Source organism: Cupressus sempervirens, chromosome 9, assembly GCF_028749045.1.
Source record: "Cupressus sempervirens isolate cs-2001-9-10 chromosome 9, ASM2874904v1, whole genome shotgun sequence".
Classification (NCBI taxonomy): domain Eukaryota; kingdom Viridiplantae; phylum Streptophyta; class Pinopsida; order Cupressales; family Cupressaceae; genus Cupressus; species Cupressus sempervirens.
In genome coordinates, this window is record NC_143126.1 from 231,860,948 (window position 1) to 231,886,698 (window position 25,751).

Genomic DNA, 25,751 nt, shown 5'->3' on the forward strand with positions numbered 1-25,751 from the left:
TGTTTATGAGAATTTCAAATTACTATCAAAATGTGTTTCCAGTGCATGGAATGCTCTAAATTAGGAACCAAAAATTCATGTTAAGTGCACTATTTCTTCTTCTAAACTATTGGTGCACCTCTATAAAAAGTGTGCATGTGCATCTTGGTGATAGGCTATAAAAAGTGTACATGTGCGCATGTAAATCTAAAGCCTCACACTTACTCTTTACTATTTGTCAGTAGTTCTTGACTTCTATATGAGTCTCTGCAAAATCCTCAAGCTTGGTGTCTAGTTCTAACAATTTCTCTTTAGTTCTAAATACTTGTTTGACATCATTTTCTAATGAATCATCTTCAAAAGTTCCTTTGAATTGTTGAACTACTAATGGCACCACAAAAAGCTCAATTTTTTACTCATTCTTAAAAATCTCAAACCTAGTGGAGTTATAATACTTTTCCACTTCCAAAAATTACTCTTGAGCTTTGCCTTTTATCCATTAGATTCCCTCATGTAATCCCTTGATAAATTTTTAACTACCAATATCTTCCCTATCCAGTCATCAAGCTTATCCAACTCCTCTATAGCATATACTTCCATTAGCATCTAATACTTCTGACCTAGGCATGTAGCTCATTAATTATCAAAAAACCTTGGTTCACTTTAGAAACCAACATATCAACATTTGATTGGATGGTGTACAACAATTTTAAATTATCTTATGTCATCTGTACTCCACTCTCCTAAATACTGTCATGCCATTACTGGCATGATTCCAAAAATGTGTTGTATTTGCAGCCCTACCTTTTTTCCTCCTAGTGCAACTCCAAGAGAGAACTGTAGATTTTCTAGGTCAATAGGTCCAACTAATTCATTTAGGTAACCTCTAAGTAGCTCATTTTTCTTTCATAGCGTTATCAATTCTAATTCATCTTGATCCATGTGTTGAAATACCTCCTCTAGGCCCATGGTAATCAACACTTTGGACATGTCCACTATGGACTTTTCTAGCATGACTTCATTTATGTGGTAATCTTTAAGAGTTAGTTCTTTGGTGTCAACATGAGGAGGAGGAATGGAAATATGAACTAGAAGGCCTTGATCTTAATTCTTCATGATGAAGGAAAGTATTATAGTATCACTGTTAGGTGGCTCAAGATTTTTTTTTCTTTTATTAATTCCTTCATTCCCTCCTCTTCTATAAGATCTAATTTATTATTTGGTCAAAATATAACCTCCCCTTTTAGCCATGATGGTGTAGTTCACATGGGTGACATCTAAATGGCTGAAAAATTTGGTCTTAAATTAGGCTCCTTTCTCATATTACTCCACTTTGGATTCTTCTCATACCAAAGAATATCTTTAAAAGGTGTTTATGTTCTCTATTGGGCTAAGGATCTAGCCTCTATATCTAGGATATTGTATTGAGTCTCTTCTAATATTTTCCCCTCCTTTGATACTTCATCAAGATGAAGTTGTTGGTACTCTCCCTCCTCAATTTTTTGACCTTATACTTCTACTTGTGTAGCTCGAGGAGGTGGAGTTACTAACCCTTTATCCAAAATGGTGGTCATATCTTGTTATAGTGGTGATGGAGTGCCCACAGGTCCTTGAGGAAGAGGAGGCAATTGATTCCAATTCTCTCCTGATGGATCACTTGTGGGAGTACCTCCTATCTTCTCACTCACCATCTCATTTCCTAGTAGAAAGAAGTCAATGTTTGAGAGGTCAAGGAGATGATTTCCTTCACTCTCCATCTCCACCATCCACTTCTTTTGTTCATATTTTGAAGTTTATAGTTGGATAGGCTCTCCTGGAGTAGATGGAGGTGTTTGAATAGAAGTTCTTCTCTCTTCCTCCTTGGTTTTACTCGAACAGGTTCTTTATCTCAAAGGAACAAATTCTATCTATTCCACATCTTCCTCATCATCTTCTTCATGGATGGTCTCTGGAACCTATGGAGAGGCATCATTTTTCTTATTCAATCTCCTCCTCAGAGAACCCACCTTGTTAGAGTGCCTTAGCCTTTTTATTAGGTTATTTTATTTTATGTTGTTTTAGTGCTTTGGCTTTTTTGCAGAGGTATGTACATGCACACCTCTTGGATATATTTTTACCTTACATGCATGTGTGTTTAGGGGATGTGGACTTGCATGGCTGTAGAGGGTGACAAGTTTGGCAAGCACCGTGTTTGACTAGAGGTGAAAGTGAAGTGAGGAAAAGTAAGAAGGTGGGAGTGGGTTTATATAGGCCTAGGGGGGAAATCCTTATGCACACCTCCATAGGGAAGGTGTGGGAATACACATGTTTGCATCCCCAAAGCAAGGTAAAGTGTGCATGTGTGCACTTAGCACACATGTACATGTGTGCACTTAAAAACAAATAGTCAATATATTGAGCTTTTTTTCCTTTTTTTTCTTTTTTTTTTCCTTAATTTGTTTCCTAGGAAAAATCTTGTCTACTCTCAACATTGATTGGATACCATGTAAAAATTACTACAGTAATAATTAATTATTAATCTCCCATCTTAAAGAAATATTTTAATGCTAAAAGTTAATTCATAGCTAATAATAAAAAAATAACACAACTACAACATCACCAAAAATACTAAAAGAAATCAACAATACAAAGACACAATATTTTCAGGGGCAATCATCCCTAGAAAAGCCCCTAAGGTAAAAATAGGTCTACAGATAAAGAATTATATTAAATTCAAAAAATCAAGAGATACAAAATTCCTCCCCCCTTGCTGACACTTATCTGACAACCTCCTAATTTCTCCTATTAATATTCCTTCACTACTATCCCTAATGCTATCACTATTCCCTTTCCAACATTGCAAGATTATTTGATAACAATTTAATTCTTCTCCAACTCATGTTCTCCAAATGTCCCATGGACCCCCTTATATACTACTCTCATAGAAAAATAAATGACTAAGACTGATTCTCAATTGATAGTGTAGATAAAAAAACAAACCAATAACCCATAACAAAATTAGTTCCTTGTTTCTTCTAAAAGGAGTCTAATTTTTTTAAAAAATTTTCCCTACTCTAACTAATTAGTTAGTAAAACCACTATTTTCTAAATATTTACATAAGGATAAACAACTATAAAAATCTACTATAACTAATAGTTCTCATCAAGTAATTTGCATCAAAATCACCATATTTTTAAAGTCAAACATACATGAAATATTTTGTATATTAATTGAATAGGATCCTTTTAGGTGAAGACCAATATAAATTAGAGGGAAACGATGTGATTCACTCATGAGACCACCCTCATGTTCAATAAATACTAGTGGGAAAGTTTTTGTTGATTACATCTTCAAATTTGTGGGTTGTAATGGAGATGGAACCATTTAGAATTTATTCAAATAAGAAGGTTTGACTACATCTTAAGAAATAAACATCTAGTAAAGCTCATGCCAAAGTTGGGAAACCATTTGTAGTCCATTTACAACATTTAAGAAAAACTATATTGATATTTAAAACATATGTTTATAATTTTTTTATTTATATTGAATTTTGAATAATGTATGGAAGTTTTTAACATTACAATATAGTTTAGCTAAGGATAAAAAGTGTGCATGCTTTCAATTTATCATTTTACTAGAAATGGTACCTTATTATGCAATGGATAGGCAGAATAAATATGAAAAGGCATTAAAAAAAATATCCATAGTTTTAAAATTTCTTTTGATCTAAGTTATTTTTTTTAATTCTAAATAGTCTCATTTAATATATGTGTGTATGTATTTACATCTCTTAGCATGTCAATTATAAATAGAACTGATTGCTAGTTTATTTATACATAATCACACTGTAAGGCCCTAAATGAACTCCATTAAAAAAGGTAGATTACTATCTAAGTGAATATCACGCATGTGACCAACATCTTTTTTTCCTAGATAGATGGCAGAAGACTGCTTTTTTAATAGTGACATCATTGGTAGATAAAAGTTTCATATTATTGTGGCCTAAGAGTGTGAATAGAGAAAAAAGTTAAATATAAAGAACAACAAAAAATGTTTGAATCCAATCTTATAAACTTCTAATTATTTTTTGAATAATGAAAACTTGTCTATCAATATTTTTAGTGTTATATTCATTAAATTATATATTAATAAATATTAAATAATTATTATTATTATTTCTCACAATTAAATTTTATTTCTATTTGAAAATATTACATTATTTTCTTACTTTGTATTACTATCTTCTTGTCTTATATTTTGACAACTTTCATTAGAATGAATTATACTGCTTCTTACAATTTAAAGAGGTTTATTTGGGTTTTTCTTAGCTAAACTAGAACTTATGCCTTTGTGATCCTATATAGTATGCAATTGGAAATGCATTTCCCTTATGCATGGAGGTAGTTTTCTTAAGCTTCCAAACTATGTGTGTGTGTGTGTGTGTGTGTGTGTGTGTGTGTGTGTGTGTGTGTGTGTGTGTGTGTGTGTGTGTGTGTGTGTGTGTGTGTATGTGTGTGTGTGCGCGCGCGCACGCGTGCGCGTACGTGTGTGCGTGTGTGCATGTGCGCATGCGTGTGCGTGCGTGCGTGCGTGTGCGTGTGCGTGTGCGTGTGCGTGTGCATGTGCATGTGTGTGTGTGTGTGTGTGTGTGTGTGTGTGTGTGTGTGTGTGTGTGTGTGTGTGTGTGTGTGTGTGTGTGTGTGTGTGTGTGTGTGTGTGTGTGTGTGTGTGTGTGTGTGTGTGTGTGTGTTATCAACATTGTAGTCATGGAGGTAGTTTTCTTAAGCTTCCAAACTGTGTGTGTGTGTGTGTGTGCGCGCGTGCGCGCGTGTGCGTGTGTGCATGCGTGTGTGTGTGTGTGTGTGTGTGTGTGTGTGTCTGCGCGCGCGTGTGCACGTGTGTGTGTGTTATCAACATTGTAGTCTTATAATTGTAATGTGTCTTCTAGTCTTTTCTTTGATCGATAAATATTTGTTATATTATGAATCTAGAAGAAAGAATGAATTACCCACAACCTCATTTAATGATAGTTTTACCACATTATTATATTTGTAATAGGCTATACTATATCAATCACTTGTCCTCAATTAGTGACTAATATTTTTTGATTTCAACAAATAAGATGCAAATTTTTTATTTTTTTATTATCACTCTATATTATTCTAAAGCATATATGTGAATTTTTAAATTTTTTTAATCATTTATATTATTTTAATGCAAGTAGATTGGCTAATATATTCTGGTGTTATAAGAGAAAATTTTGAAAAAGCACTACATGTACCCATATTACTAGGCAATATTCTAAAAATCTCCTATATATTAAAATATATGTAAAGTTCAACTTTCTAAGGTTAACTATCTCACTTCTAACTCTTGGTTCTAGTCATCGTAAATAATATGTAACTAATTCATTCAATTTGGACTCTAAAAATGTTTTTCTACAACTAATATTCCACACACTACTTCATCAATTTTTCCATAGTTATATTTTATTTATATATAAGATGTACAGAAATATTTTAAATACTATTATACATTACTTTTATACTATTTTTTAAAAAAAAATTTTAAAATATTATTTGACCATTTCATTTAAGTGAATTCTTGTTATCAAACTTTTATTACCTATATTCCACTTATATTTATTTAATTTAGTTCATAAATTTTAAGTTATAAAAATTACTTATTTTTCTTCCATCAACCCTTTTTAAACCTAGAACAAAATGGTGTAGACATTATTATGTTATAATATAAATATCAAATATTTAGCGTTAAAAGTTTAGACCACTACCTGGAACTTGTTAATTTTTTAATTGTGCTATCTTTTTTTTACCATTAAGTTTTCAAGAAAAAATCAAGTAGTTAAGAAATACTTAACATCTTCAATACATTATTATTTCAACTCTTTTGTGAATCACTAGAATTGGAAGAATTTTTTTTAATAATTAATTCAACAAATATTTAATCATATTTTGTTTTCATGTTTCAACTCATTAAAATCTTAAAATAAATTTGATGTAATGGGGACCCTATGATTATATTTTCTTAATCGACTTTCTTAATTGCCAATTTTGGGTTTGGAAATTAAAGTGGATTGCTTAGGATGTCATTATGTGTTTCTAGGAATGTTATCTTTTCTAGGTGATGATGTGGAGATTTTTCTACAAGTTCTTTCCTCCACGAGTGCTTTTTGAACTTCAATTTATATATATATATATATATATATATATATATATATATATATATATGATATAATACATATATAATAAAGTGTTGCAATTTTTTATTTTTTTTACATCTTACGAAAAATACAAGCCACTCTATGACACTTGCTAATTTTATAATTGTGCCAACATTTTTGTCACTAAGTTTTAGAGGAACATATCAAATACATTTATGAAATATTTATAATCTTCTACACATTATGATTTCAACTTTTTTATCAATAACTATAAGTAGAAAATAATAAAAAATATAGAAAATTATTTCTATAAATATTTAATGATATTTTATTTTAATTTTTTAAATAATAAGAATCTTAAAATAAGATGCATAAAACAATTTTTAAAATTACAATTGTGCCAACATTTTTCCATTAAGTCTTAGAGGGACATATCAATTACATTTAAATGATATTTAGCATCTTCAATATGTTATGATCTCAACTTATTTTTCTTTTTTGTAAATCACTACAGGTGGAAAAAAATTAAAATATAGGAAATTATTTCTATTACTATTTAATCATATTTTCTTTTCATATTTTAAATAATTAGAATCTTAAAATAAGGTGCATATAATAATTTTTAATGTTCATATATTTAAAATTGAAATCAGAATCATCCCATTTTTTTAGATGAAAAGAGTTTTAATTAAAATTTCAGATAAATTGATTACCACAACTTTAATTTTCCAAAAAAAGCACCCTATTTATATTTCAAATCTATCCATATCATTGTATAACTCTCATCTCATCTCTCAAAAGCTCCCACCCATTTCTTTATTTGAAGAAAAAATGTTCTAAATCTAGTCATTTTCTTATGCTTAACCTAGAACTCATGATCTCCATTTGTACAATCAAAAGTATATTGGCACTCAATCCAACATGAGCTAGGCATTCTAACACAAGTGATTCAAGAAATTGTAGTGAAGATAATTCAAGTAGAGGAATTAATTTCTTTGGACTTGCATTCCCTAAATGATCTTCTAAAAAATTATGGCCTAATCATCTTGCTAAGATAAAGTTATCAAAAAATGATAACAGAACCATGTTACATCTTCCCAATCCATTCTTTACACAACTACTACTCAATAATGTTTGTCCAACACAAGCCATTATTTCCATTCTCATGAATTGCCCATCTCTTGTAGAAATTAGTGCATGATTCTCAAATTTAAAGTAAATATGGAATTTTGATACACCATGTCTCAAATCTTTTTGCATTATAAATAATGAGTACTTCATGATGCCCACAACAATTTTGGTAGAGAAAAGCCACTACTTTTCTATCACAAAATTATGGGAACAATTTTATTATCAATTTACTTGTTGATAACATTGTATATGAATTAGAGGAGATGAAAGAAGGGCCTATTTAACTTGGCCAGTTTGATGGAACTTCAGATGGTTTGGCCAAATGTTTGAATGTTGTTCAACCAACAGTGATTGGGAAATTTATGAAAAAAAAAAACATAGATGTAGCATGTTGTGTGTTGAGTGTTGTAAAATATTAGAATTAATTCTATGCTACAATTCAATCCTACAAATAAAAAATGAAATACTCTACACAAGCTCCCACATGAACCTTGATTAGCTCAAAAACTCTTGTATCTAAGAAATAGAACCAAAACTGGCCATACTCTGATACCACTTATAGGACGCAAAGTTACATAGAAACACCACCTATTATAATCTTGAGACAATGACTATGCAACTTTTAGATTAAATATCACAAAAGATCTCAAGTAATGCATTAATAAGAAATCAAAATAATAATGAACACATAAAAATTTATTTACTATCAGGAAACCACTTATAGGAGAAAAACCCCACCGTTAGAAACTTGCATAATACGTTATCAAATCAATAGAATTATAATACACTTGCAATGCAAGTCCTTATAGAAGCATCAAAACTTCAAACTTGAAGAGATGCCTTTTAGAACCTAGCCTTGCAAACAAAACTTAGTGACAAAAACAACTCCCCAAGCCCTACTTATATAATAATTTTACATATCGGTAACCACTTGTGGTTTCACAAAACAATGGGAAAAACTACAAGGCCTCATGTTGCCCATAATTGACATTTCTAATTCCAAGATAGGAAAAACAACCAAGTTAAAATGTAAATGACATTTATAATTCCAAGATGGGAAAAACAACCAAGTTAAAATATAAATATTGTCCATAGTTTTGTCTCCTAGTTTAGACCCTCATAGAAGTCATATAATGAGTCATCTATGCTCCTAAAATGGCCTTCCTATATTTTGTGATGGACAAGGCACATTTCTAACAACTCATACACCCTTTTCCAATGCATAAACATGTAGAAATCTGCAAAAAAAAAAAAAAAATTTGTAGTTTTCTGGTAAAATCCTATAAGGTTAAGATAGTTATATCTCAACACATTTACCACAACAAAATCAATATACATTATTTATCAATGAGATTACATTTAAATATATTTGTATCAGCTTATTATCCTCCCACCAATAGTGATTATGAAAAATGAGATTCTTTAATTTAATAAATGAAACATATTGGTTTATATTTAAATTTCTATAAATAATATAGAATGATAAAAATGTAGTATCCTCAATTTTGTATTTGCATACACAAATATAATACAACATGTGTTTACTCAAAATATTCACAATTCAAATATATAGCCTAAATATTACTAATGCATTAACGAATTACACATTGAGGGAAAATAGATGCTATGCATCCTTGTTTGATACCATTCTAATAGAAGATTTTTAGATTTTTTTTTAAAAAAATATCTATCATCAATTTTTTATCAAAAGAATGTGTCAAATGCTATTGATATTTCACAAAGCACCCTACTATTGAAATTTCTAAATGTCACATTATAATGCCCCCATCAATAAACATAAGAGGATATTTGTAAATCAACATGGGGTCCATGGTGTTCCTCTCATGCTACACATTTCATCCTAGAAACTCTAGAATGAACAATTAACACATCCAATGTACTACTTAAGTACTTAAAATCTTTTAGTCAAAATATTAATTTCTTCAAGCACTACTTCATAATAAAGAACAAATTAAAACTCTTTATTTACTATCTTTGTACTATCTAATTCATCATTATTTAATCATTTCATGAAGAGAAACTTATAAATTGTATTCGCTATGGAATCATGAATGAAATTGGCATCCCTTAATACATGAGCTTTATTTTTACTAGTTTAATCTCATTTATAATGATAAGTAGGTAATTTAGGAATTTGCTGATTTTTTTTTTATAATAATTTTTTTTGATGTATTTTGCATAGCATATTACTTGAAACAATCATATATCACACCATATAAGCCAAATGTTAACTAAATTATAAATAAGATGATAACTTGTAGGATTAAATGGGAAATTCAGCATAGTAGAGGTGATAGTTTCTTTCCATCTTCAATAGTTAATTATTTATCATTTATAAATTATTTCTAGTTATTCAATGTGTGCAAGACACTTCAGTAAGATAGCTCTACTTGCATATAAGATAATTTTATGTTTGGCAAGATTATCAATGAACTATTCTTTAAACATCTGTTTGAAGAATACATGTACAATAGAAGGTACACAATTTTGTTATTAATACAATGAGTTATATCAGAGAAATGAGAATCTAAAATAGATCCTTGTGTTATTGAATACCATTTTGAAGAGTACATTCATGGCACTAGGTGGGTAGATAATTGGGAGGTAATGTCTAGTTTATTCTTCAACCTTTTTGTACTTCTGGGTTAGCCCCCATCTTTTTGGCTCCTATTTAATACTTCAAAAACTTCTAATTGATTTTCAAATAATGAAAAATTGGATATGAAATTTCCATGCTATATTTATTCATTATCTATTAATCAATATTAAAAAAATTAATTTTTGTTTCTCATAATTGATTTTGAATTCTATTTAAAAATATTATATGACTTTCTTACTTGTTATTATTGTCTTCTACTCTTATATTTTAATAGCTTTCATTAGAATGAATTATATTGCTTTATTTTATTTGAAGAGGTGGGTTTGGGTTATTTACTTGCTTAGTTGAATTGGAAATTATGCCGTTGTGCTCCTTTATAGTATGCAGTTAGAAATGCATTTCCCTTGTGCATGACCTAGTTATTTTCTTAAGCTTCCACACCATATACTTTTTAGTGTTTTGAACATTTTAGTCTTATCCTTGTAATGTGGCCTCCAATTTTTTCTTTGATTGATAAGTACTTTTAATTTGATGAATTTAGAAGAAAAAGTTAATTACTTACAACTTTATTTAAAGATAGTTTGATCAATATTATTCTATTTGTCATAGGCTATACTATTTGATCACTTTTCCTTAGTTAGTGGCTAATATATTTTATTTCAACCAATTAGATGCGAATATTCTTTTTCATTATCAATCCATATTTTTCTAAAGCACATATGTGAATTTTTAAATTTCTAAAATCAATAATTCTAGTGCCTACCCCTAGTTCACATTTTTGCTATCATTGCCGAATTCTTTTAGGTAAATTTTATGTATTGATTAGTTTTAGAAATACTGGATTTACAGTATTATGACATTATTTCATGACTTGGATTACAAATATATTAGTTATAATTCCTTAGTTGATTTCATTTCACGTGTTGTTAATGATGTCTTGATAATTCCTAGTTAGTAAATGTGGTTTTTTTCATAGCAATGTTAACACGATGTCTTTAATGATGACTTTGTTTGTCTTGATAGAGATGCATTATTATATTTGAGCATTTGATGTTAGACTTGTGATTTTTATGATACTTACCCCATACTTGCATGTGTATGTTGCACATGTTTATTTTATCTTTCTATCTGATGTGTTTGATGTGGTTAAAGGAGGGATTCATAGTCACCTGCAAGTCAGGATCTACACAATGCACCACTTTTTGCCATTGCTTGTTTAGTTTAGATATATATTATATACATATACATGCTCATATTTTATGTAGGATGCAGGTACCGGGCATCGACTTCCCTAAATTTCTAAGATGAGTGTGCCCAATTAAAAATACTCAAATGGTGAGAATGGAAAGACAATGATCAGGTTCAATCCCATCCAAAGCCTAAAATACTTGTCTTGCAAGGAGGACTCGTAACAAACTATCTACCCTTTTTAAATCTGTATGTCTTTTGTGTGTATGTAGTTATGAGTCTTTAATGAATTTTCTATTAGTTAAGACTAACTAAAAGATTAAATTAATGATTTAATTTAATGGAAAATTATTATGACATTTTCATATTTAATTATATTTGATTAATTAAGAAATTATTAGATAAAATGATTTAAATTTGAAAATAAAAGTTATAAGTTTAAATTTTAGAATGTGATAATATTTATTTAATTTAATCATAATATATATTTAGAGTTCATTTTTAAATAAATGCTAAATATTATTATTATTTAAGTTGACAAATATTTTATCAATTAAGTTTCAAAAATATTTAAAAAGGAGAAAGATATTAAATTATGAAAAAAGTTTTAAGTTTGCATGATGCATGCATGAGATTTAAATATAGGAAATTAATTAAAAAGATAAAATATGTGAACTTAGTAAATATATTTTGATAAAGTGCGCATGAGATTTAAAAGTTAATAAATTAAATAAAAACGAAGTCAAGTGGAAAATTAAATAAAATAATTTAATAATTCATTTAACATGCATGAAAGGAATGATAAAATAATATTTTAGTTAAAAGTAAGATAATTGTTCATGAAATAAATAATTAAATAAAATAATTGTAATTTAGAATTGGTGGAGACAGAAACCCTAAAAGATAATTAGAGTTTATATTAGAGGGTTTTCGGGTTATTATTGCACACACAAATCTCAGGGAACACAAGTTTTGGAAAGCAACTTAGAGGGTTTGGAGAAAAAAGGGAATTTTTTGTGGCTTGAAGGATTTTGCTTAGGAATTTTCATCTAGCTGTCTAGGTTTAGCATCAAAACCAGGTAGGTTCTTGAGTTTTCATTCACCTAGTTAGAATTATTTTATTTAGGTGATCCTGTCTTCTTCATGTTTGTTTAAATCAATTTCTTTGGATTTCGTTGCATGAATCTATCACTTCTTGTTCTGAGTCTAGGATAATTGTATTATATCTTGTATGTATGATACGTCTAAAAGTAAAATAGATGAATCTGGAAAACTTGTATGTAGGTAAAAAAAATATTATTTTAAACAAGGAAGGGTTTTGAGGATTAAAAATAAAATTTAAAATTAGATATTCAAATGGTTTACTATATCTTCTCTATCAAACTATATTAACAAATAATATTAAAAAAAAAAAATTTAAAAATATTGTACTTACTTATTATGGAGAGTTTGTTGTTGATAAATTGTTTATATATATATATTTAAAAGTATATATATAAATTTAATTTTGGAGGGTGATATCCCATACCCCGCTTACCATTTTAACCCCCTGATGCTTTTTCCACGTGTTGCGACTACACATACCTGCAACGTGGGGAGGACTATTAAAGGGGTCGCATGGCCTTTTTATAAGTTGGCAATTGTAATCATCGCAGCAACCCTAATTTTTAAAAATGCCAATGTTAATTGAGTCGTCAGTGCATAGTATGTGATTTTCAAATCACATTGTTAAATGCACATAGGTTTTAATATATAGTATTAAATTGTAATTTTATTAAAAAAATTTAAAAATTATATATTAAAATTTAATAATATTAGATTATTATATGTTTATTTGATATTTATTAATTTAGTAATAACTAAATAAAATTAATATGATTATTAATTAATTTAGTTAAATATGATTTAATTAACTATAATTAATAAATTGAAGTTAATTTAATGGAGTATAAATTTATGGTTAATAAGGCTGATTTTAATAAAGGCTAGTTTGGATTTTCATATGAGACTTATAATTAATTTGTAAATTATTGATTTTAAGAATAGTTAATAATTTAAATATAATTCAGCATGATTTTTAATAAACTTTAATTATAATGCAATACTAATAATTGTAAACGGTCTTTCATTATTATTATTTATTCTTATGGTCAAATTAGTATTGAAATGCAATTGAAGTTATTTTGTAAAAAAAACTTTGAATGTTTTATGTGTTTCATTTGAAGTGTTGTAGTTTATTTTCATGATGGTTCCTCCTATGAGTGTTTAGTAGAACAATCTAGGATGTACACCAGAGGCTTGTGAGATTTCTTTTATGTCATTTATGTGACTAGATGTCATAATATGTCTTGTGATTCAAATTCAAAATTATATTTATGAGGTTTACTTTGTGAAGCATTTATGCGCACTTGGGTTTGAAGAACCAGCTTATTTTCAGGTTGCCTATTAAGGAACTAAGCTTGATCATTATGAGTTTTTTGGTATGGGACACAACTACATTTTATGTTCTTAGGAGAGGTTGTCTAGGTACATGACTTGGTGATTTATGGATGATGTACTTTTGACATGTGGTTCTTGACTTGAGGTGTATATCTTTCATTGACTTTATCTTATGATCTTGGTATTCAATTTATACTTGGTTCATGTATGATGTTTGGTTATGTGGTGTTGGTATTGGATTGAGTGTTCTTTCTTTTTGGATTATCTTATCTTCTTGAGTAGCATGTGTTACCTTTGAGGTAGTTTTGGCTATTAGGAATTCCTTGCTTAGGAATGTTTTATGTTTGATTAGCCATATGTGGATTGTTCATTATGTTCCCTTCACAGTGGGAGTGGAAGCCTGAATAGGTAACCACATGATTGGGAGGTAGTGTCTTCTTACCATTTGGGTCCCCCTCATATTGCCAGGTGATGGATGTTCATTGTAGGAGATATACCTTTATCATTCTTATTTCTTATCTTGAAGACTTCTTTTTAGTTGATGTATATGTGCTATCATGTATTTTGATATATTGTATCTATTCTTGCATACCTTGACACATGTGCAGTGGATGTTATTAACTAGATGTACTTTCATTGTATTAGTTATACTTATGCTTTGCTTATGTGATTATGTATTTTTTATTTCTTTATGATTAGGAGAGATTGTACTTGAAACTTAAACTAATTAATTGAAACTTCATAAATGTGACTCAACATAAAGGAACCCTTGAGGAATTGAAATTGTATCAGTAATTGCCAATGTGTATTTGATGTGTATGTTCATATTGCTTTAGGCATTAATGTTATCTTGATTTTGTTCAAACCTTAAAAAATAGTATAGCAAACATTGTAACATGTTATGTTTACTTCTCTTGGGTTCCCAAGCACGGCGTTACAATAATATTATTTTAATGCAATAATATATTTGGATTTTATAGGAGCAAATTTTGAGGAAGATCTAACTATAACCATATTATGAGGCAATATTCTAGAATTCTCTAGCATGTGTATATATGTATATGTGTGTGTGTGTGTGTGTGTGTGTGTGTGTGTGTGTGTGTGTCTATATATATGTTTGTATACATATGTATATATACATATACGTACGTACATACATATATATATATATATGTAGATGTATATATATATATATGTAGATGTATATATATATGTATGTATATGTATATACATATATATATATATATATATATATATATATATACACATATACATATATATCTATATCTATATATAAAGTTTTTTTTTTTTTTTGAATGTTAACTATCTTACTTCTAGCTCTAGGTTCTAGTCATCTTAAATTACATGTAACTAATTTATTCAATTTGGACTCTAAAATTTTTTTTGCTACAACTAATATTCCTCACACTACTTCATCATTTTTTTCTTCTTTATATTTTATTTATATATTAAATGTACATAAATATTTTAAATACTATTATACATTACTTTTATACTAATGTAATTATTTCAATTTTTTTATTTTAATATTATATGATCATTTCTTTTAAGTTAATTATTTCCATCAAACTTTTACTACTCATATTCTACTTATATTTATTCAATTTATTTCATATATTTCAATAAACATTAAGTTATAATACCTTACTTATATTTTTTCTCCATGAGCCCTTTTTAAACATGGAAAAAATGGCATAAATATTATTATGATATAATATAAATATTAAAGTTTTACCCTGAAAAAAATTTATTACAACTTATGAAATATAGAGGCCACTACATAAGACTTGTTAATTTTGTAATTGTGCCAACATTTTCCCTTAGTTTTAAAGAACATATCAAACAAATTTAAGAAATATTCAAGATCTTCTATACATTATTATTTCAACCCTTTTGTGAACTACTAGATGTGGAACAAATAAAAAAAATTTAAATAGATTTCTACAAATATTTAATCATATTTTATTTTCATGTTTCAAATGATTAGCATCTTAAAATAACTTTGATATAGTGGGGGTTCTATGATCATATTTTTATAATTGGCTTTGTTACCTTGCCATTTTTGGTTTGGGGATTGGAGTAGGTTTCTTCGGATATCATTAGGTCTTGCTAAGAATGTAGTCTTTTTTGTGTGAGGATGTGGAGGTTTTCCTACAAGTTCTTTCATCCACAAGCCCTTTTTAAACTTGATAAAAAATTATGTAAATATTTTTATGATATAATACAAATTTTATGGTTTTGTCAAAAAAAAATTATTACAACTTCAAAAAATATAAGCCACTACATGGCAACTGTTAATTTTGTAATTGTACCAATATTTTTTCCATTAAGTTTTAGAGGAACATATCAAATAGATTTAAGAAATATTTAGAACCTTCTATACATTATTATTTCAACTTTTGTGTGAATCACTAGAACTGGAAAAGTTATAAAACATATAAAATTATTTCTACAAATATCTAATCATATTTTGTTTTCATATTTCAAATAAATAAAATCTTAAAATAACATCCATATATTAATTTCTAAAATTCATATATTTATAACTAAAACTAGAATCATCCCATATTTTTTAGATGAAAAGTGTTTTAATTAGAGGTTAGATAAACTGATTACCATAACTTTAACTTTCCCAAAAAAAAACCTATTTATATTTGAAATGTGTCCATGTCATTGCATAACTCTTACCTCACCTCTCAAGAACCCTCACTCACTTCTTTATTTGAAGAAAAAATGTTCTAAATCTAGACATTTTCTTATCCTTAACCTAGAACTCATGATCTCCATCGATATACTCTAGAATGTCTTGGCGCTCAATCTACTAGAAGCTAGGTATTCTAACACAAGCCATTCCAAAAATAGAAGTGAAGGGAGTTCAAGTAGAAGAATTATTTTATCTAGACTTGCAATGTTTAAATTATCTTCTAACCAATAATGGCCTAATCATTCTGCTAAGATAAAGTTACCAAAAAATGATAAGAGAACTATATTAGATCTACCTAATTTGTTCATTACAGAACTACAACTCAACAATGCATGTCTAAATTGAGCCATTATTTCCATTCTCAGAAATTGCACATCTCTTTTGGAAATTGATGCACGACTCTCAAATTTATACTACACTTGTGATTTTGACACACCAATACTCAGATCTCTTTGTATTACCAATAATGAGTATTTCATGATGCCAACAACAATTTTGGAAGAGAAGAGGCCATTACTTCTCCATCTCTAAATTATGGGAACAATTTCATTATCCATGTGAGAGTTGATAACATTGTATATGGATTAGATAGGATGAAAGAAGGGCCTATTTATCTTAGATAGTTTGATGGAACTTTAGATAATTTGGCTAAATGTTTGAATGTTTTTTGGTCAATTCTGATTGGGGAATTTATCGAAAATGACATAGATGTAGCATGTTGAGTGTTGTAAAATATTAGAAAGAAATATATGCTACAAGTGAATCCCACAAATAAAATATGAAATACTCTCTACAAGCTCCCACTTGAAGCTTGATTAGCTTAGGAAACCTTCTACCTGACAAATAGAACCTAAATTGGCCATACTGTGATACCACTTATAGGAAGAAAATGTATGCAAGAACATCACCTTTGCTAATCTTGAGAGGATGACTATGCAAATTTCAACTTATGTATCAAAAATGATCTCAAGCAATGCATTATATAAAAATCAAAATAACAATGAACACATTACATAGTTGTTACTACAGGGAACCTTATCAGAGAAAAACTCCACACTCCAAAACTTGCATAATGCATTATCAAATCAAGAGAATTACATACACTTGCAATGAAAGTTCTTGTAGGAGCATCACCAAAACTTCAAACTCAAAGAGACACCTCCTAGCACCTAGCCTTGCAAATAAAACTCAATGACACAAACTCCTCCCCAAGCCCTACTTATATAGTGATTTTACAAATTGGTAACCACTCGTGGTTTTACAAAATAATGGGCAAAACTACTATGCCACATGTTTCCTATCTTTGACATTTGTAATTTCGAGATGGGAAAAGTAACTAAGTTAAAATATAAATCCCGTCCATAAAATTTTCTCCAAGCTTAGACCCTCATAGAAGTCATATAATGATTCATCTATGCTCTAATAATGGCCATCCTATATTCTATTATGGAAAAGAGATATTTCTAACAACTCATACACCTTTTTCTAATACATAAACATGTGAAAATCTACTACAAACAATTTTTGTTATTTTATAGTAAAAATTTGCAAGCATAAAATAGTTGTATCTCAACACATTTGCCACAAAAAAATCAATACACATATATCAATGGCATTAACTTTGAAAAAAAATGTATTAGCTTATTATCCTCTCACCAATACAAGTTATGAATAATGAGATTCTTTAATTTAATAAATGAAAGGCATTGTCTTATATTTAAATTTGTTTTCAGCTTACTCAATCTTCCTATCAAGTTCCTGCATGATTTCAACTACTTCATAAGCGCTCTGGATCTCCATGGTCACATGCTCATAGTTCTGATCATTAGAACATTCCATTGGGCTCTTGGTCTCATTCATTTCCCCCTCAGTTAGCTTGGATTCCTCTTTGACCATTTCATCCTTTTTCCCACAAATGCCCATATTTTTCAACGATTCACCTAGGCTATTAATGTTCTCATTGGGAGTGTTCAGAGTGGCAATCGCCTAATTGGAAAGATTTTGATTTGATATCTCCATCTTTTGCACCCTTTTCTCGATCTTAGTAAGATTATCCTCCTGGTCAACTAAAAAACCCTATTTTCTACTCTTCCTTTGGCCTTCCTTCTAGCCCTTTTTCTCCTTAATCTCATCAATCTCATGGAACAACCATTTAATTGAATGAAAGTTGTCCATCATACTATTTTTGGCATTATTGAGTAGGTTGAGGCCTATCTCCCTTGCATATGTGTGTGTGTGTGTGTGTGTGTGTACCAGATTCAAGGGCTCATTAGGGAAAGAATCTAGAGAGAAAACACCAATTCATAACCAATACAAAAGAGAATATCAATATTAATTACATTTACATTGACAAAAGGATTCCTAGGGAGCAGCACAAAGCTCTTTATCTATGTCAATTATGTGTGCTAAATCTAGAAAATCTTTCACATAGATACTTAGTCTTGAGGAATTAAGATCAGTGCCATCAAACCCCCATTTTGCTAAAAGATCAATAGTTGAATTGCCTTCTCTGTAGGTATGTGAAATGAGGTAAGAATCAAACAAGTCAATCAATTACCAAATTTTATACATGATATATTTGATTCTCTAGTTAAGGATTTGTTTCTTGATGCAACCATTAATGATGAGAGTTGAATCACCTTCAATATGAATCACTTTTTATTCCAAGTTCTTGGCCAAAACTAAACCACAAAGTAATCCAAATACCTCTATCATATTGTTTGTGCTTGAGGGAAAAAAGAGACATTTCAATGCAAGAACTTTACCCAAATGATTTTCTAAACACATGCCACAACCAACTTTTTTGAGTTTTCCTTTTGAAGAACCATAAAATGTTTATAATATGTATCCCACCCACACCTTTACTTGCTAGATAATTTGATTTTTCATTTATCTTGTGGAAAATATGAGTAATCCTACTTTCTTCAAACTTGGCAAGGAGCACTACAATGTATTCATGCTTCAAATTTAACATCCAATGGGGTGTTTTCCCTTTCCTCGATGTCTTTATGATAATCTGGAAGTAACTTTCTATAACTAATTTCTTGATTCTTATATTGATAAAAATTTCTAATTTAGCTATGTTATTACGCAAATTTCTTGAATGTTTAGTCTTTTCTACTTGTTGCACCTCCTTTTCTGAGTGGATGACACACATAAGCCTCATCAAGCTCTTAAAAATTTGTTCTTATTCCATGCTTGTGAAGGAGGAATCTATTTACATTCTATTTGAGCTTTGTTATCTCTTTTAGAATGTAAGAGGAAAGGGTGAATCAAGCTAGGAAAATTTTTAGGCATATTAACATGTCAAAGGGAGAATGAGCATTTTGTTTTATGTGTTTTTTATTTTAAAAAAAAGGTTTTTAGGGATCTTGAAACCCAAAATTTTTTACAAGAAAGTTGGCAGCATAATATTAAATAAAGCGCAGACCCAGTAATTCTACCTACATAAGGCCATAACAAAAATAGGCCAGTGGCTAGAAAGGAAAATGGAACATACACAATAGAAAAAAGGGTAGGATAGGAAATAAAACTCGTACTACTCAGTCTTCCTATCAATTTCATGCATGGTTTTAGCTGCTTCATAAGCACTCTAGATCTCCATTGTCACATGCTCCTAGTTTAGATCATTAGAACATTCCACTAGGCTCTTGTTCTCATTCATTCCCCCCTCAGTCAGCTTGGATTCCTCTTTGACCCTTTCATCCTTTTCCTCACCAATGCTTGCATTTTTCAATGATTCACCTAGGCTGTTGATGTTCTGATTGGGAGTGTTCAGAGTGGCAATCACTTGATTGGCAAGATTTTGATTTGATATCTCCATCTTTCGCACCCTTTTCTTAACCTTAGTAAGATGTTCCTCCTAGTTGGCTAAAAAATCCTAGTTTCTACTCTTCCTTTGGTCTTCCTCCTAGCCCTTTTTCTCCTTAAAGTTTTCAATCTCATGTCACAACCACTTAATTGAATGAAAGTTTTCTATCATACTATTTTTGGCACTATTCATTAGGTTGAACCCTATCTCCCTTGCATTGTTTGAAATCACAACCAAAGTTGGGTCTATGAGTTCCTCCAAATAAGCTTTCCCTCCTTGTCTTTAAGAACTTAAGGATTCATTGTCTCTTTGGCGATCCCCATCTTTGCAATTTTAGTATTGGAGTTTCTCCATTACCTCTTCCTTTCTTTCATTACCTCCTCACCAGTATCTTCCACCAAGATCTCCTTTATCTTCCCCTGGGGTGAAGAGAGTGAGGGGGGGTAGGAATCTCAGGTGTCTCATTACTTCTCCTTTCTAGAGGCATATCCTCTTTAGCCTTCCTCTTCTTGGGATTACCAGGAAGAATAGAAATATCCTTCACCTTCTTCTCATCCTCTAACTCCATTTCCTTGTCATCATCATTATACTCATCCTCCCCCTATTCTATAGGCTTGGGGGTTAATTCTCTCAGACTCTTCCTACTTGGAACATTTCTAGTGGAGGGAGAATTTTTTTCACCCCACTTTGGCTTCTTACATGTCAAGGGGGTATTATCCTCTTCTTCTAAGCTAAGACTTTGGATTTCCTCAAAGTCTAAAAAATTTCAGCTTTTTATATCCTTTTAAGCATCCCCAGAGTAGCTTAAGGATTTCCCCTAGTCTGGGTATTGAGGTATTCATAAATTAGGAGGAGCAAACCCACATGAAGAGCTAGGTTTGCACTAGGTTTCTTCTTGTAACCCACAATGTTCTTGCTTAAAGACGTGAACAGATAGAAAGGAAAAGAAATTTTAATTCCATGTCTAAAATGATTTAGCAGAACAAAGTGGTGTGTTCTGACTCTGTCGAATCTAGTATCCAGGGAAATGAATTCGATGATAACCCTTAAAACATACCTCCATAGCTTTTTTATTGAATCCATTTTTTACTATGTCTCAACCTTCACTAACTTCTTACTCTCTTCTACATCCTTTGTGAAATCTTTCCCAACCTTTGCCGATATTTTCTTGTCCCTATAAAAATTTATGCCCTCCTAAGGAATCTCTATGACAAGAGCAATCATTTCCATGCTCACCTAGTGTAAAACCTCATCAATTTTGACTTTTCCATCCTTCCAAGTGTTCACCATGAGCTTAGTAATCTCCTTGTCAAAATCATGGAATTTTTCAATGTACCTCACTATTCTTCCTTTCTTTAGTCTATTCTAGACCTTTTTTCTCCTTCACCCTTTTTCCACCACCTCAGCTGGCTTCTTCATGCTCTTCTCACCAACCATCTTAACCTCTTATAAGAAAACCTTACACCAATTCTTCAACCCTTCTTAATCTTCTACTTTCTAAGTTTTTTCATTCACAAAGTACATTTTGCCTTTAGCATTTTTAATGCAAGACAAAAATGGGACCCATAAAACATGCCACAAATACATGAAATGATGGTATCTCATTACCTTCATATGATTCTCATTAAAACCTTGTCTTTTGTGCCATCTTGCATACCTTGTCATTATTAACTCAATATTACCTTCGTACTTCACTGGATTTTTTCTAGAATTATAATATATTTCATGGCCATTGGAAAGTTGTCTCCACTATGCCATATTATCACCATATTTTTGGTCACTACCTCATTCCCAAACTAGTTCATAGTAGAATTTTCCTCTCTATATGCATGGATGATGTGGATCCTTTTGAATTTTCCCAGTCAAATCAGATCTCCTCCACCATGTTAGCAATGATCCAAGAGGGATGAGAGCATCCTTCTAAACATTTCATTATATTTAAAGTGTCTCCCTCCAACCAAATATTTTCAATCCCAATAGCAAGAGCTAGCTTGACAACATGAAGAGCCACACTAGCATTTGCATAGTGGTTTGTATGAGACCCTAAACGATAGGAAAAGGCTACTACACCAACCCCATGACAATTTCTGATTATTCCCTCACAACTAGCTAGGATAGAGTTCCCTTTGGTTGTGCCATTGAATTTAACTTTATGCCATTCTTTAGGGGGGAAATCCACTTAGCCTCCTATCTTTTCACCTTCCTATCCTTTTTCCTTTCCATACTTTTTCCTTGTTCTTCAATATTTCCCCCTTTCTAATAGCATAGTTTTCTCTCATAGTACTATCTATTTTATTTGCAAGAAAAAAGGTAGAAGCTTCCCTTTCCTTGAAGATATAATTCTTTCTCTCTTTCCATATTCCCTAGTGGAAATGTAAAAGAGTCCAAGAGAAAACGATCTGTGTCTTCACGCCTTTATGAAAACAATCCCATTGGCTAAAGAAATCCTGGATATTGGGCGGTTTACACCAGCTGACCCCATAGCTCTTGGTCATAAGTTTCCAAACCTTTGACGAATAGGGACAAAGAATAAACATGTGGTTAACCATCTCATAATTATCCTTACATAGACTACACTTATTTGGAATATATTCACCTCTCTTAGCCAAGTTGTCTAGTGTGAGAATTTTATCTTGTAACATCAACCAAAAGAAGATATTGATTTTAGGGGTGAGACCAGTCATCCAAGCCATAGCCCAAATGGTTTTTTCCATTTTGTTCCAATAGCCAGAAGCAACTAAGTATAACCCATTGGTATATTCAACCCATAAAATTTCATCCCTCTTGTTATTTAAAATCATAGAATTTAGTATAATAATTAGTGGTTTGAGGTCCTGTGATACTAAGGATAGGTCTTTCCACCTCTCATCTATCTTGTAGTTGCTAAATTTCAATCCAAAACTTCTTATACATGAGTTAGCCCATCTCTCATAATTAGTGAAATCTATGAGAGGCCCCTAAATTAACCAATTATCCTACCAGAAAAGGATGCTTTCACCGTTCCCCACTTTCCACTTTGTCTTTGAATTAGCCAAAGATCTTCCCTTAAGAATCCCATTCTAGATTGTTCTATTCTATGTGTTTCTAAGATTGTTATTCATAACTTCTTCTATAATGCTTGATTCATCTTTTTTGAGGAGGGTTGCACACTCTAATCTTAGATTACACAACATTCTTTTATTTCTCTCCTTTCAAATTTCTCATAGGAAAATGGAGGGTGAGATCTCTCATAGATTGTCATATAGATTACATTTTTGGGCAAGCTACTAAGCAAATCGTGAGTAATTTTATTTTTCATTTTAATTTTCTACATAACAAGTCATATGCTCTAATTGTTTTCATTAGGAACATTACATTATATCTCTCTTTGAGTCATAATTTTAAGACCATATTATCTCTTATATTATCCCCTTGTGACTCATCTTTTCATTGAGTTGATCTTTTTCCACTTTCTTAATCAAGGACATCAGATTTGTCAGAACCTATAGTTCACATGTAAAATAGTTTAACTCAATATCTTGTAATATCTATAGTTAAATTAACAATCAATAAGATTTTCCCTATTATACTAAGGACCTTTTGTGTTATAATGTAGATTGAAAGACTAATTAAATGTGTTTTAAATTGGAAAGCATGTAGAGGATTATTTTATCATCCTCAATTATCAATGTCACATTGGTTGAGTTACTTTCTTTGTGATTTCATCTTAGTCAACTAATCTTATATAGTATTAAATTCTCTTAGTCTTATAGTGAGGATGTTAACTTGTTATAGATCCTTAGTTTTCCAAGTATCCGTAAAATACTTTAAATTTTTTTGTGCCTCCTTTTAACAGATTTCAATCCCTCAACACAGAAAAAGAGAGAAATAGATAGATCTATGAATATGAGTTCAAAAGTAAATCACATTTTTTTAGATAAATTTCATTTACCTTATCCAGCAATAAGAATGTATTTTATACCCATAATGACTCTTTACAACCCTTTCTTTTCAAGAGATAGCTAAACATTTAATTTCCACTTATAGTAATTGAAAGGTATCTACTTTGCCCTTGCAATCATCAAAAGATACAGTCCTGACATTTCAGTTAATTTTTATTGGACTACATTATAGGAAAACAATGGGAACATAGAACTAAAGCATGTATGCACACTTGAGTAGCGGGTTTTGAACATCATGGGTCAAAGTATTGATTATGTAAGGGTGTAATGGGACCTTAATAATGATCATTCATCTACCCATGAGGAGGCCTCATAGGTCAAAGAATCGTACCTATGTCCTTTTCTCAAGATTCTAGGAGGAATTTCATTTCTAGGGGGAAGACAAAATTCCCCTATAGTTAGACTTATCAATTTGATACTTTAGTGTTATTTTTAGATATGATATCAATATCATACTTTTCTAGTTATTTTTTAGCTATAGTTATGGATGTTCCTTCCTCTTAGATATGCTAGTTAATTTCCTTTATAGTTGTGATGGTTTTATTATAATGAGACATGTAACTTCAACATTATTATTTAGTTTGACTGCATAGATGGTGAATTCAAATATAATGGTTAAAATGAGTGTAATTATTCTAAATTTGATTATATTAGCATTAGGATCTCCTAAGTTGCATATAATTAATATAAATATACTTGATCATGATACTAATAATACTCACCTTAGGTATAATCTACATATCTATATATCTATATGTTTTGGTTAACCCTTGTAATGGAAGTGCAAGTACTAGGAATGTGGGATACATCTCTCTTGGTGGAAATTTTATTATTGGAGTTGTTCATCACACCTATAATTAAATCTTTTCATGTATCATTCAATTTATATGTTTAACCTTGATCATTTCCTTCAGAATTTTCTTCTTTCCATCTTCACCTTTTCTATTTCCCAAGTGAAAGAGAATAAAATCTACTTAATATTTTTTTTAATTTAAATATTAAATTATACTAAGAATTTTAAAGGTCAATTTTTTTTTTTTTTTTATCAAGGTCAATGATGACTATAAATTTATTTATGTGTGTGTGTGTGTGTGTGTGTGTGTACATATGCATATATACATATATGTATACATATGCATATATAGATGTGTGTGTATATATATACACACTATATGTATATATGTATGTATGTATATATATGTGTATATATATATCTGTGTGTGTGTATGTATATATATATATATATATATATATATATATATACAAACAATAATATTGATAGTAATAAAGTTTTAATGAGGACATTAATAACAATATAAAATTTAGTGATAAATTCTAAGCTTGAAATGAACATAGAACTGTAGTAATGTGATAACATTACTACAATTTTATTGTAGTAGTTGATAAAATTAGGCTAGAGTAATTGATGAAGGATTTGGTAGACAATCACATTGGGATCTATCAAAAAATTTTAACTCTGGAGGTTTTCTCCACTAAAGTCATGCATTTTCTAGCCACTACCCTCCATTTCTTGTAGGTGAATAGGGATGTGAAATACTTGAGAAAGGAGAGTGAGAGTACCTACTCCTTATACAGATTCTTGGTGGAGGACTGGCTGAAGAATCTTCTTGACAAACCTATCAAAGAGGAGGCCATAGATGTGAATAGGAATGAGCCTAAGGTGAAGAACAGTGAGGAACCTGAGAAGAAGAGGGGTAGTTAGTCCTGTTGTTATCTTTCAATTTTTGTAGCTATG